Source organism: Protopterus annectens, chromosome 9.part0 (assembly GCF_019279795.1).
Source record: "Protopterus annectens isolate FY-2018-M chromosome 9.part0, PAN1.0, whole genome shotgun sequence".
Classification (NCBI taxonomy): Eukaryota; Metazoa; Chordata; order Ceratodontiformes; family Protopteridae; genus Protopterus; species Protopterus annectens.
In genome coordinates, this window is record NC_056743.1 from 68,269,457 (window position 1) to 68,286,013 (window position 16,557).

A 16,557-nucleotide genomic window follows, 5' to 3' on the forward strand; every position below is an offset into this window, starting at 1 on the left:
GTCCTCCTGGTTACTGTTTTCTGATGTAGTTGTACCCAAGGCTGCAATCAGGTCTGCCTTAGTCAGGTTTCCATGCACCAGTCCCCTATCCTGGCACATCTCAGCCAGCTGGCTCCTTGTCAGATTTTTGTACTCCTCTGCTGACATGCTGCCTGCTCACCCTGACTAACTAAGCTAAAAAAAGAAATAAAACAATTGTGATCTAAACTCTGAGTATTCACTGCATGGCTGATTTAGAGTGCAAAACACCTTCAAAGCTCACTGTACACAAGCTACAGGAATTCACTCTACCCACACCACTACAAACCAATTAGTATTTGCCACCAATTAATATGTGATGTGGATTTCCCACCAGTGCCAAACAATTAGTATGTTATGTCTGTTCCCTGGCCCAGCAATCAAGGAGCCTCAGTCCTTACCACTAACATCAGTGAGGGGAATCTCATATAGGAGGGAAGGATAACAGATACACACAGTAAAGTTCAACTTCCCTTAAGAGCACACAGAGATCACAGTCAGTCCAGGGCTGGTCGCTCCCTTGCTCTCCAGGTCCCCAATAAGTCTTCCCACTGGCACAGCTATAGGGTCCAGATCTCAGCCTAGTGGGCAAGCTAAAATCTCCAGCTCCCTCTCTTTCCAACCAGTGCTTCGTGTCCCTGCCCAAGTAGCTGACACACACACTCACACACACTTTGAGAAGAGGTTATACAACCACACAGACACTCCTGCGGAAGGCTGACACAGGTTCTCAAGCTGTGCCCCTTTTTTTCCCAGTCTAAAAGGTAGTATCACTTGCCACCACCCACTAATATTTATCAGCTACTCAAAGGCCCTTAAAAGGGTGTCCAGTTATTACTGTGTAGTATTATTATCCAATTGGTGGTATAGCCCAGGACTAAAGCTATTAGAGTGGCTTTGTACAATTTTACCAAAGGCATGCAAGTACTCTTAAGAGCTTAAATTATCTCCACAAAACAGCCACAGTTGAAAGGGTTTAAAAATATTTAATAACAAATAGTCAAAACACAAGACAATACTTTTTACTACACAGTGCTAGTCAAGAGTTCAGAGATCACAGAGAAATACTTAAAATAATTCAGTAGTACAGTTCTGACCTCACAGAAAAAAACACTTAGTCTAATCTTTCTGGTTTCTAGCTATTTCTAAGAGAAAACACAAATCTAAGATAAACTTACATATATAGCAAGACAGTGCTGATGAGTTGGATGTTCAAGACAAAAATGCTCAATGCTCTCTGATTCTCTCTGTTTTTAAAATCACATTCCTGGTTTACATTACATCATTTTTCACACTTCCCTGGAATCCCAGGATAACAGGCTACATTCTTTAGTAAGCTCACACCAGGTCAGGAAGCAAAGCCATTAAGGGCATTTATGCATGCAAATTCTGGTCATTAAATCTGGCCTTAAAACAATAGCAATAATTCCTTTGCCTATACAGGCCGGAGCCAACTTTAAAGTTCAAATACAGCCATAAAATGCTTGACTTAGCTTCCTTACAGCAGAGTGCACTGTTGTTACATTTTTTCAGTTCCACAGGTAACACTATTTTTACCATTTAAGACAACAAGGCTGTGGTTTACTTTAATATTTACAGATGACAAAATTATCTCCAAAATTCTATCTGGTTAGGATGGCAGCCTTCATCTATCTTCACCCAGTCTTCATACTTTATCCTAATTCAAAAAAAGAAAAATAATTTCCTTAATTACATTCATTTTTCACCTGGTATTTATGGCATGGTAATCTTTAGTGAGTTTTTAAAGTTTGCCAACTCATTACACTCCCGGAACTTAAGTTCCCAGCTACCTCTTTCTTCCCCATCACACCTGCAACATTTGCCATCTAGCACAGGAAAACATTTTGGGAGTCTGCTTGGAGTATAAAAATACCTGTGCAAGCACTTCCAAGCAAATATTGTAAATCTTCTAGATTTTATTGCATATTTGGTAGCTATACATATGTCCGTCATTGATTCTTTGTGAATTGCTTATCCAATCTCTTTTCCCAATCTTTTCTAATCTCCTCAGATTGATTCCTATAGTTGCTGTGCAATATTTTATATGCCGTACTAATTATCCATTTTAAATGTCTTGAGTTTTAGATTATACTAAAAACTCGTATCAGTGCAGGTGTTTCACTTAGGACTCCCATATCATTTTCTCTGATATCAATCCCTGATAATGAAGACAGCCTCTAGCCTGCAGTCAAAATGTCTTTTTTGCCTCTTCCCATTCTGTTACCTTTCCCTTTCTAATTATTTGTTCCCAGTACCTTGGTTTCATTGCCAGTTTCCTTCAGTAAATTCCAGCCCCTCTTACCTTCTATGTGTACCCATAATGGCAGTCACCTTCATCACAAGAATCTCTTTTCTTATTTTTAAGTGTCCACTTAGTTCTTTGAATACCCCGCTTTTTGAATATAATATTATGAATGACTGTTGTTATTCTCCTTAAGGATTTGCGTCCAAAATCCCACTCTTTCCTCATTTCATGAATTTCTTCCCATCGTCATCATCATCTCTTTCCACTTTGAATCATAACCTTCTGTTTGTGCTATGGATAAGAGCCTTAACTGTTATCTCAAAAAATTCCCTTTAAATCAGGTAATCCTAAACCATCTTGTTCTATATTAAGGATCAGCTTATCCAACTTGACTCTTGCCCTCTTTTTCTCTCGGATAAAATCCATCATCTCTTTATTAATTGCTATGCACAACTTCTCCTCTGGTTGGGAAAATTATGCTTGACCTGAGCATAAAACTAAAGGGACTAAAAATATTTTTACTGCTTATATCATGCTATCCATATCCATAGACAAGACCTTCCAGTTTCTCAGTTTTTGTATCTTTTGATTAGTCTCTTCCCACATATCCTTAGCTGCCATAACAGAATCCTTTTTAACTCATACTATGAAATAGTTCATTTTATCTTGCCCCCCATAAATATGAGTATTGCTGAACCATTTCATATATGGGTACATGGTTTGCAACTGTGTTTTATCTTCATTAATTTTATATCCTGAAAATTCCATGACACTGAGATATCCTTTTCTGGCTTTCTGGGGTACAAAATAATATTGTCTGCAAATAAAGCCAACATTTGCAGATTGTCATATCAATTATATCCTTGAATTCCTGAGCCCCTTATTTTCTTTGCCAGTAGTTCTAAAAATAATGAAATAACAATGAGGAAAGAGGACACTCCTGCCTGGTTCTTCTCTTCATATACTACTTATCAGAAAGGAGCCTTCCACTTTGATTTTTGCATCTGATCCCTCGTATATCCTCCTGGTAACCTTATTATTTATTAGGGAATAGAATGTGTCATTGTTCTATTAACGTTGTTAAATGTTTGCTTCCCCTCCACAAAACCACTTTGATCTATATATATCATATATATCTATATCAGTTTTAGCAACATGTTTGCCATTTTTTATCTATTTGAGAAATAAACACTTAATAATCATGATTTAAAAATTAAACAGGTTTATATGAAGCTGGATCTGATGGGGTTTTACCATCTTTGGTTATTGTAGCCACCACAGATCTTTTTCCACTTTCCACTTTGATTCTTGCATCTGATCCCTCATATATCCTCCTGAGTAACCTTATTATTTATCAGGGAATAGAATGCTTCATTGCTCTACTCATAAAATCCCAGCTCACTCAGTTGAATGCTTTCTCTGCATCAAGACCCACCGCAGATTTTTCTAAGATGTTGGTGGTTCTCCTCCTTTTAAAATACTATTAAACAAAACTTTCCGGGTGTTTATCACTTTCTATCATCTTAGCTTCCAAACTTCCTCAGGAATACCATCCATTCCTAGAAACTTCCCTGGAGACTGGTTATACGTCACCATTTTTATTTCATCTGCTGTTATCTTAACTGTTAATTGTTGAGCCTCATCTACCTACTTCTAACCTTGGCATGTTTAAGTCTTCCATAAGTATTAATATTGTGTTTTTTTCCTGATTTCCACATTTCTCTGCTTTATACATATTTTCAAAAAATTTCTGAAATACCTTCAATACTTCTACAGGATCTGTAGTTATTTTTCTTGTTAAAGGCACCCTAAGTTTGGCAACACCCCTTTCTACTTTCTGTTGCCTAAGCTGTTGTGCTAAAAGATTTGAGCTCTGGAGTTATTGTCAAAAACAGCTGCTTAACACCAATATTTCTAAATTCAAACATATTATCGAAGTAGTCACTTATTATCTCTTTAGCATTCTGCTGCTGTACATCTTCTTGCAATGTAAGATTCCCCTTATTCTGCAATACTTTAAACTTTGTCAGCCTCTCTAAATAATTCTTGTTAATTCTTAACCATATCTCCTTGTTTTATTTATACACTATTTTTAAACTCCAGTTTCATTCTATCCCACTCACTATCTATAACTTCAGAAGTACTTTCTATCTTCCTTAATAACTACAAAATAATTCCCGACCCATTCCTTAAATTCTTCTCTTTTTAGCAGGTTAATGGTAAGTGCTAGTGTCTCATTTTTACTTCATTACCCTGTATTTTTATTTTAGTTATTGTCATCACGTGTTCTGATATAGTTATTGGATAGTTCTCAATTAAATACAAATGCATAGCTACATTAGGGAATAATATGTAAATTCTCTCTCTTTGGGGTCCTACTACTAAATTCACGTCTTCCATACCACATATTTTCATAAATTTCTTCAGAAGTCTGCCATCTTTTGTTATTTTTTCCCTTCTAGCCCCCTCCCTGAAAAATGCTAACTGTTACAAATCAAATTCTAGAGTCCAGCTATAAGTAATATTCCTTGATGAAAGCTGATTATTTCTCCAACATTTTTCTTAAGCTTATTAATAACAGTGTTAGGTGGAATATAATTATATGCCAGCATAATCCTCTTCCCTTGCAAGTAGCCCCTTACTACCTGAAATATATTATTATTCTTATTTCTTCTTATCACTATTGGAGCTCCTCTAGCAAGTAATATAAGTGCTCCCCTTCTCCTTTTGATATTCTGCTGAATATCGATCCTGAAATTATTTATTTCCAAATGTGTCTCCTGTAGAATCACTGTTTGCACTCTGCATTTCTTAATATAATTCAATGTTCTTTATTTTTGTCTATACCTGTGAGGCCATTCACATTCTGTGATAATATGGAAAGTGTTGTCATTATGATAAGAACTTACTATTCCCACCTATTATATATAATATATTTTCTAGCTGTCTGTTTCCAGATTTTGTGATACATGCACCCATTAATGTTTGGCAGGCTGCTTTTTTATACAATTGTTTCTCGTCATCTCTATTTGAACCTATGTCACATTTTATGAGACATTTTGTTTAAATGAAAACACTCAAATAAAACAAAAAAAGAAACAAGCATACCCCCAGAACACCCCATAACCTGTTACCTCAGAGTACAAATACACAAAACTATGTACATCTTCATACAATGAAGTTTAACCATCTTAGTAGGAAAACTGTCCTAAGTACACAGCTGCAACCACAGGCACAATCTGATGTACATTTAAGATTATCCTTGCTAAGATGCATGTTACTACCTGAACTCCTTCTTGCATTAATTGCTGTCTGTTTCTTTTTAATCTATTCCCCTCCCAGATGTGAAAAATCACTTGCATGCTTTTTGAAAACATTGAATTTTAACATTCAAGAAACCAATGTTGTGGCATTTTGTTACTTTATAATCAGCTGTCACCATGGAAACTTAAAAGAAGAAAAAAAAATTAGCCATCAGCTGCAGGATCCTAAAGACCTGATGAACATTTATTGCTAAATGAAAGCTTTTCATTACATTCAGTGTTCTCTCCTTAACTTGTTTCCACTTAATACTTGTTATTAGCACAAGCCAAGGGTCTTAATACAGACATCCACCTATGCAAAAGTAAGAGAAAACATATCAGCTCTACATATATTATGATCTGTGTCCTTTTACATCCCATTCCCCACCTCAACAACACAAGATTACAACCTATTAACTTGATGCTTTTGTCCAGCCTTTTTTCCTCTTTATCTGCATTGTAATGCTTACATATCTTAATATTAAAAAAGAAGAATGAAAAAGAAAAAAAATAGGCATCTGTTTTCTCCAAGATCGTTATCACATGCAGCAATAGCTGAAAATGCCCACAATGCAACATGTAGTTTATATCATGAAAAGTTTTATAGAAATACAGTTAAGAACAGAAACTGTGTGACTTAGTTGCCTTTTTCTTTCTTCTACCCTTTCCCTTTGTGGCCTTCCAAACATTAATGACATGAACTGAGGCAAATACCTTTCAGCCTCTCATAAGATTAACAAACTCAACAAAAGTCCATTCTTTACACTTTTTCTTGTACAACCATATTTCACAAATGTAATTGTTGCCTTCGGTTCATCTCCATCTTCCAACTCCAGACTTTGCTTCCAATGTACTCCTGATTATTCTAGTCAACTCCTGTGCTTTTCTCTGTCTCTCAAGCATTTTCTTTTGGAACACCGGAAAAGTTTTCACTGGGAAATTCTCTCTTTAAGATTTATTACAAGAAGAATAAGATATAGAGTCCTCTTCTGCCTGATGGCTCACATTTTGTTGGACAAATTTTATATTTCCTCCTTAGCCTATTCTGCATCAAAAAATGACATTAATCCCACAGGAAAAAAATATTCTTATGACAGCTGGATACAGCATATTGAATCTCATGCCTCTCTCTCTTGACAGTCCCTGATTGCTGGAATAAATGTGCTTCTCTTCTGCCTGGTGTGAAATGAATAATCATTTTCCACAAATACTCTACTGTCTATAATTTTTACTACTTTGCCCTGGTACAACTGCATCTTTACTAAGGTCTTGGCTTCTTTTTCATGGCCAGATTTGAAGCATACACGCAGTGTGCCCTTTCAATTAACAAATCTTGCTGTGGAATAACTGTGCCACTGCTTATTTGTGCCTTCATAAAATTAACACATACTTTCCCTTACAATTATTCTGGTACTACAGAAAATCTTAGCTTTTTCTTGCAAGCTCTGACCTCTAATTCTACCATTTTTTGAAACATCTCTTCTTGAGCAGTGTCATATTCAGCCAGCCTTTTCCTCATTTTGACCTCTGATTTTTGCAGTTTTATCGGTTCATCTGAATATCTGTTTATAGCTTCTACTTTTTCCAGCCTTTTGTTGTTTGAGTTGATATACTCCCTCAGTGTTTTGTTTATTTTAATCAGCTCTGAGACAGTTGACATATTTTTCCTCTAGATCACTAGAAGCCATGTCTTGCCCCAAAGCTGAAGCTTGAACTGTTTTTTGCTGAACAGCTGCAGTATGTTTTGCAGTCAGCATTTTGTTTTCACATTTTCTAGTTGATTTTCTTTCAGGTTTTCTAAGTTTCTTCTTTGCTGACATCCAGACAGTGGACATATTATCCAGTAACTGATTTTATTAAAAGTGGTAGCATTCCAGGCTCTCATCTTTCATTTTCTTTTTTTTCACACAGGGAGTGCTGAAGTTAAGCTGTTGATCAGTGTGCAGCCATTTTGAAACTCTAAGTAACAGTAAATTGTTAAACAGAAATGTTTTAAATGCCCCTTCTAGAAACCTGCTGAAAATGACTTGTCTTTGTAGAACTTCTATTTTAAGTAAGCTCTCAAGTTTTCATTAATAATCTCTGTGAAAATTCATAACTGAAATTTTAGCAGTACTTCCAAACACTCTGCACCTACTGACTCTATTTGAATTTGAAAAAAACAGTGACATAAATATTTGTTAAATCCATGTCACATATTGCTTCTGCTTCATTCCCTTTGTCAGTGATATCCACAGTCGATGTAATGTTGCAGAACATGAAATAGATACTATAAGGAAACAGTATGTTTCACAGAGACTTCAATCTCGGGTCCAATTAAGAAACACATAAAGAAAAACTAGGGTTATACTTAAACTAAGCTTCTTTTCAGAACTCATTTGTGAAATCACTGAAGCCCTATTAATAAATCATGAATCCAGTGGTACCTCAGAGGAGTGTTTGGTCATTAATATTGATTTTCTTTCACACTCTCATTACAAGACTTGTGTTATTTATTTTGTTTTTCCTGTCAGAACTGTAGAACTATGATTAAATTATTTGGTGCCTTGTTTGGATCCCTGATCCAATGCCTCCCACCATGTTTATGTCCTCAATCTGTTGCCCCCCCCCCTTAAGTCTAAGTTATGGAGCAAAAAAAAGTCCCCTTATAAATAAGGACCAAAAAACCCACAAAAACAAAAAAAAAACCTCTTCTGCTTTGAAAACTACTGGCTAAAAATGTGACAAGTGGCTTGCTACATTTATAGTATTTCACATGAAGCACTTTAGCATGTTAGGCATGACCGCAAATACCATATTAGCTTTTGCTCCTGAATACTGGTACTTCCCTTCTGTACCGTCACCATCTGTCAGTGTCTCTTACAGATATCTAAGAGGAGATCTTATTCAAGTATATAGGGCATTTAGAGACAACTACCTCTGGGAATGTTTGGGGTTATCAAAAATTACTAGAGAATCATCAGACAACCTGTGTAGAAGATTCTGTATAAATGAGAAGTGTACTAATTGCTTCTCTAATAGAGTAGCTGATGCTTGGAGCAGACTACCAAATTACATTAAAGCAAATACTAGTTTAGATATTTTTAAGAACAGCCTGGACACTTACTATGAGAGCAACTGTTCTGGTATATTGGCACGCTAGAAGGGCATTAATGCCTGTGTTTGAAATATGTGTATGTATGTTTGTATGTAATCCCATCCCAGTGCAACTACCCACACTGCCCTAGCTTCAGCTGTTCTTCCTTTATATCCATCAGTCTTAGGGTTGAGAAAAATTGACATTATATGCATTATATGGCATTGTCATTTAAGAATGAAAAAAGATTTTTTATTTAACCAGATTGATGACTAGGAAAACCACACCTGACAGAAAAAATATTTATTTAGCTTTAACTTCAAGACTGGAAGGCAGTTAAATGTGATTATGTCAGGTATAACCTGCCTATTTGATGTGAGTACATTCATTAGCATACCCAACTGCAGGCTTAAATAACTCACAGGGCTTCTTCTTGGGAACAATCAGAATAAAATAACAGAAATCCATGTTTTGTGCAGATTTGAAAACTCTAGGCAAATGGTAACAAAGATGTATCACATTGCAGGGACAAAGATTAACTGTATAAAATGATTATCTTTAAAGAGGAATAAGTGGTGACTTGTAAGATATTTCAAGAAAAGTAATTACTAATGCACTATACAAACATATTAGTTCCACAGATGAAATGCATCACTTTAATGTTTTTTTTTATTTTGAAAACAATTAATACTTCTGTTAGAGGGGGGAGATATTGTAAATTTAACAGAGGAGGAGGAATTAATGTGGCTCTTACATTTTTGATCACATATACCTCCTGGATTGAATGGTAGTATAAGCATTAAACCTATTTTAAGTTAATTGCATAATCAGATGTAATGTGAATGTCTTTTTAACATCAAATTGATTGATGTATTTGATCATGTGATCTAATCTAATTGTTATATAAGCCATTCTTATTTTGTATTTAACAAACCTGATGAAGTGTTTGTGAAAGTTTTTAACTTGTGTTTTAACTTTGATATTAAATATTTTTATCAGCGACACTCGTGGTTTCAGCAGAATATTTTTTCTTGTGATAGTATTAGTTATATATAATGAAAGATGCAATATCAAAGCAAAATTAGTGGTTAGTCCATAAGGATTTAAAATTTGTTTAGAGAATGGACAACCTGTAAATATCACCCTGAATGGAGAACAAACGTTCTCCAGCAGGGTGTTATTCTACAGGTAATGGCCACTGAAAAACAAGTCCATCGCTTCACGGCAGCACATCAAGCTGCCGTGGAGCTCAGACTGAAAATAAATAATGGATGCCATTATTTTATAGGCATCAAGCAGTGCTTTTCTGTTTAGAGAGTGTAAAATAAGAAAAAAATTAAAAAAAGCATGTGTGTGTGTGTGTGTGTGTGTGTGTGTGTGTGTGTGTGTGTGTGTGTGTGTGTGTGTGTGTATGTGTGTATGTGTGCAGTTGCACATGCATGTGTGTGTCTGTGTCTGTGAGTGTATGCATGTAAAAAAAACAAAACATGAATGGCAGGTGGCAGATATTACAAAAACCAAGTAAGCACTCCTTCAAAAGAATCCACAAATTTATTACATAAAGTGCTTTTCGCCTGACAAATGTTCAGACTTCTTCAGATAATACATTAATCAGGAATTATTTGTTTTAAAGTAAAGAACACAAGTCATGCATTCAACGTTCTCCAATAACATAGATTGTGCTTTCACAGCCCCATCCTTCAACAAATATTACAAGTACACAGTACTAATCCATTCAACCAATAAAATACTTTCCTTAAAAATCCTTATGTAATGTTATAAAAAGAAATGTATAAATTACATAGAAAATGCATAAAAAGTCTTAACTTTTTTTTTAAATAAAATACCATCATCAGTGACCATATAAAAGTGTAAACATCTCACAGTTCACCCTGATCATGTTATTACATTGCTACCCCAGACATATTAAAATGTTCCTATCTTATTAGGCTCTTCAGTTTCATGATGCATGAAATAGAACATGCCTCATTCAGACCTGGGTAGCTGTAGGCATTTACTAAAATTTGTCAGTACAACTCAAGTTCATCTAATTTCATTGAACTAGCCCCCCCCCAATATCTAATGGGATTTAATCTATTACTTGGAAACTGAAGTAGTGGGTACTTTCTTGTTTTACATGTTTGGCCAATGCATTCTCCAATTTACCTCTTGATATAGCGTACTGATGTTCATATATCCATTCCTGGAATTTACGCTCAGTTTTTCCTATATAAAATGCTGAACATAATTTGCATTGGGCCAAATAAACAACCAGTTTGGAGTTACAGTCAAACTTCCTATTAATACTGTATTTAATGCTTCTAATTTGGAATGTGTTGCCTACTTCTACCACTCTGCACTGTGTACACATCCCACATTTATTCATACCTTTAGCTCTTAGTTCTCTATGAAGTGGGTGTTCTAATAAACTTTTTAGGTTCTGTCCTCTATGGAATATAACCTTAGGATTAGAACCTAACTTTTGGCATACTGTGGAGTCACTCATTAACAAGTTCCAATTTTTCCGTCTTGTATTCAAGATGTTACTAGTACCAAAGTTAATGGTTGTAATGAAACTCATAGAAAATTCATTTGTTTCATTACTTGTTTGTGGTACCTTAGTTATTGTTGCTTTTCCTGATTTCTTCAAAATAGGTGAAAAATTACCCTTCAAAAGTCCTAGATCTATATATATATATATATATATATATATATATATATATATATATATATATATATATAAATATATATATAATGTGTGTATACCAACTCCAAGATCACACTACAGTGGAGAAAAGGGCAAAGTTTTGTAGTTGGCCAACTACTTCCTTGCCCTTAGTAAATTTAATGAATCGTGGAAGTGAATGTCACTGAATAGGGGTCAATGGAAAGGTGTTCTCTAAAAAAACTTTTGCAAACTAATATAGATATTTGTATATCAAACAGATGTGTACAGATGCTTGTGTTGGAAATGTATTTATAAAGCTGCTTGTGTTAAAAACATACCATCAGTGGGTCCTGCTGGACAGGAAATAAATACACCTGTATGTCAGACTGGATTGTAACTGTTGAAATGAATATATTGTGACAGAGGATACTGGAAGAGAAGAGGTTAATCTCAGTCCAGCTAACTTTGAAAAATAGTCTGAAATTAAATTACCTAGTTTAGGCCATAAAGATGGCATCTTACAGTTACCAGGACTAGGAATCCTACTGTATTGTCCTTAAGGGTGAACTAATTGCTGCCTGGAAAGGTGGACATTTTTTAAGTGGTTTTATAGCTTCCAGATGCTATAACACATCTTAGCAAAGCTCCATGTGTGTGTATTATGACCCACATACTAGATTCTGGTTTTCCAGTAAAGAGGATAGTGTGGGAACCAGAAGTCAGATGACCAGATGTATGTGATGTTGTTCTGTAATCCAACACTGAACTGATGTTTTAATACTAGATAAGACAGAATTCTTAGGCAGTCTGATTGTGAAACATGACAAGAAGGAAGACCATTCACCTACTTCATCTTGCCTTACTCTAGTAAGTGAACTAGAGGACACTAATTATTTAGATCAGTCAGTTAAGTATTCTTTTTTCTGTGTCTATGTGAACTTTTCCATCTGTGTTATTTTTAATATTCCTGTGATTGAAATGTTGGTGTTTATTGTAAATAGATATTCAGTATTTTCATGTTCTTTTATGATTTACTATTAAATATATTTAAACTTTTCAATGTGGCTGGTCTTTTAGAGAATATTTTAAACTTTGAGAGTACTTATATTTATTTGGTGACATTGTGGCCACTCCTGAAAGTCTGGCTGCATTGGTCAAACACTACCATTTGTATTAGTATTCATTTTACTCAGTATAATTGAGTACACTTGTAACAGCCTTAGAGTAGCTGGCTTTGGAGTGTTCTGGTGGCAGTATCTATATTATAGTCTAAGCAGAGGGAGCATAGCTGGTAAAGCTGTGCCAGCCTTTCCCAAGTGAGTGTGTGTGAAAATCAAATTTGAAAGAGTGTGTGTGTGTGTGTGTGTGTGTGTGTGTGTGTGTGTGTGTGTGTGTGTGTGTGTGTGTGTGTGTGTGTGTGTGTGTGTCTGTGTGTGTGTGCGTGTGTCTGTGTGTGTGTGCGTGTGTCTGTGTGTGTGTGTGTGTGTGTCTGTGTGTGTGTGTCTGTGTGTGTGTGTCTGTGTGTCAGCTACTTGGAGCAGGGATACAGAGCACTGGTTTCACAGACAGGGTGGTGGAGGACTTGGCTTGGAACACTCAGCTAAGGACTCAACTCCAGAGCTGTGGTCATTGTGGAGTCTTATTTGCGGGTCTGGAGAGAGAGAGAGAGAGAGAAACCCAGCCCCAGGACTATGTGCGCTCCTTTTGTGCTCTTAAGGGAAAATCTGCTTGGTGCAGACAGCTGCATCTGAATATACTGTGTGTAAATGTCCCTCACCAATGTCTGTGCTGAGGATTGAGACTTCTTGATCACTGTCATAGGGGAGGGATGTCACAGGGCTATTTATTATTTTATTGCTTATGGTATGTTTTTGCTTGGTAAGGCATGAGCCAAAGCACTGAGTGATGATGTTATAATTTAGTTGCATGGTATTGTCTGCTGGTGATAATATTCCTTTATATCTCATTTGTCACAAGATAATTTATATATAAAAGACTGATTAAGTCATAAACTGTTTATTTTACATAGGTATTCATGGACTATGTGGTAGTACAAAGGTTTGAGAAAAGGGAAAAGTAACCAAGTGGAAATTTGGACAGTTTATTCTCCTAGGTTATTGTCTTTAAGAAAAAAAGTAAATAAAAACTCAAAGGAAACTTTATTAAGACACTAAAGTGAAAGATAAGTGTTTTTGTCCACTAAACTATTTTCAAGAGCTGCAGACTTCCTCAGATCAGCATTCATTTGAGAGTAGTAGTGTTTCTTAACTGTATTTCTTAATTAAATCATGCGGTACAGAAAAATAATTGAACTTTGCTATTTTCAGATCTATTTCAGGGTTCTCATAGGAATGTTTTCCTGGACTATCCTGCTGCTGTCCAAGCAGCGTTCTTGTTGTGACTTCCCACATCCCCACAGGCACCACAAAAGAGCCTTTTTTTAATTTTTTTTTTTTTACTTTGGTGGCTCAATAAAGTTTCCTTTTAGTTCTTTCAAACTGTGTTTTTATTTACTTTTATTAATTCAGTGATATAGTATCCTGAGTCTTAGGGACTATTGTCTGTTTTTTTCTTTCTTAAAGAAAAAAAACAGCATACAGTAAAAGTATGTGTTTGTTTAAATGATAATTTAAATATATGAGTATAATTTTAACATTGCCCATTTTAAAGAGTATCATATAGATAGGCCCAATAGTAGAGAGACAGGACATCCTTTTGTTATGCTGACAGCCCATGTTTGGAAATGGACTCAGGCTACTGATGTGGCTGGAACGTAGACAGGATGAAGTGGCCAGCAAGAAAGGGAAGAAAAAGCATGGAAGAAAGAAAAAAAGGAAAGATAAAAGCCATACTAGGCTGATTGAGGAGTGTAACCAAAAAGTTATGCTTTGTGCTTCCACCTAATATTTTAAAAAGTAGTACATTGCTCTGATGTCTGCTATACATTTATGAAATATACACTTCATTATCAGTTATTTCCATCTACCTTCTGCAACTTTAAAAACTATGGCTTTAAAAAAACTTCCTTTCTCTCAGTTGTGTGCAGACATTAGTTTAACCTCTTCTAGATGTTCTGAACTTGTTGACCTGTAATGTTTGTTACAGCCAGTCAAAGAAATATATTTTACAATGAGTATGCCATATTGTACCCTCAACTTCTTGCTAAAGAACTTTACACCTTTTAACCTGGATCTCTCATCTGTATTACTCAGATGAAGAAGTAAGTATGCTCTGAATTTCTTGTAATTATGAATGTTATGGTATGGTTAATTTGCTGTCATAGACATATACCCTGAATTGATGATCCAGACATCAAGACATGCTGTCATAGCTGTGAAAATTGCATGTTAATCCATGCAAAACCCTTTTTCCCATTTTTACACATGGGGTCAGTGTGTCACTTCAACAGTGGCAGTCATCTAGAGTGCTAATCATTGTACTGTTATTTTTTCTAACTACAGATTAACTAGACTTTCCTGTAGCTATTCATAATTTTTTTTTGAGTTCTGTTTTTGATAGTTCTGGCTCCATAGTGTAGAGGGATGGAGTCCTGACTGTGACCCAGGTAACTAGGTTCGATTATCAGCCTTAGTACTGGAAGAGGCAGACAGGGAGGGGGAGGAATGAAGACATGAGGCACACTTACCTCTCCTTGAGGGGTGGCGAGGGCTGAGTGCATTTTGGGGACAAACTGGGAGGTGTGATTTCCCTTGTGGCAAATGTGGATATCACTGCTATGTATTTCTGGGGGGGGCAGGCCTACTTGGAGGGGATGCTCCTGAAAAAGTATGATGATTGCCTCTGTTGTCAGCTCATTGCATGCTCCCTACCCAGTGTTTTACAAGCTGCCACTCAGTGGTGCAATTCCTGGCTCTAGGTGATTGTCACTGTTGAAGTGACTCCTTGACCCGATGTGCAGAAATGGAAAAAGGGGTTGTGGATGGATGGATATGAGATGGTAAAGTTTAAGTAGTAACATTTTAAATCCCCACAATGGCTGTCTGAATGATGCATCAATTGACCCAGAGCGAGCTGAAGATCAACAGACAGTGGGATAAAAAAAAATTCTTTATATGATAGTATGCTAGATGTCTTTGCTTCATACTATAAGTTTAATTTTCTGTGTGTTTATGCTGTTGTTACATTCTGTATTTTATGTATGAATGCATTTGCCTTTGACCCTGGATGTGGCTGAAATGGATCAGTTCTGGATCATTCTACAACCTCAGTTATCAAACAGCAAACCAAGGTATATGGCCTGCTTCCATCAGCTAAGGACTCTACTCAGTGTACCAATGTTCAATAGATGAATAGACATTGCACACGTGCCTGAAAATTGAAAGGCAGTTATGCTGAATATCAGTCTACAAAAAGGAGCAGGAGAATCCTTTATCTGTACAACTGTTTGCTTACCCAACTGCCCAAACGTTTGCCTCATATTTTTGCTCTTTTCCTCATAAAATTTATGATTTTTCAGGCAAATTGTTAAAGATTGAAATTGTCAGGTGTTGACACACGTTTGAGCTTCAGACTTCATATCTTTCAGAAAATGCATGCTAATGCAAACCCTATAAAATCCGTCCCTGATTTTGCATTTTTGTCCCCCATTATTTTTGGCTAGATTTCTTGTGATAACCCATGGAGATGTATGTTGTTTAGCAGTAATTACAGAAAGCACATTTTTTTTCTATAAACAGCAGTTACCTAACCACCAGCCAGCATTTCAGCAGTTCATTATCAAAGGAGCTATCAGTCAAACATAAAAACAGATGAAATGAATTCTCCTTGTGAGGGTACATGAATATCACATAACATTTATATGTAATCCATGAGTGTTTTGAAAAATGAACTATAGCACAGCAGCAAATTATCTTGTTTAATGTATTTTAGTAACTTTATCTCCTTTCATAATAATTTAAGAATTGCAGTGATAGAGAATTGATAAATGTGCTTAGCTTAAAACTGAATTTATTTAATTTCAGCAGACATTTCGTACATATGAATAACACTCAGTGGCATTATCAACAGTATTGACTTCTGTCTGTATAAAGGTTATTATGTGTTAAAAATGTGTCTAAAGCCTTGATAATATTTACTTTCTAAATGCATGAGACAAGTTAATGAGTTCTGGATTCATTTTAATGTCAAGAAATTGGATTTAGATTAACAAGAACATTCACTTCACAAAGTAATTAAAATGCTGCCAATGCTAACAATTTTTAAAATG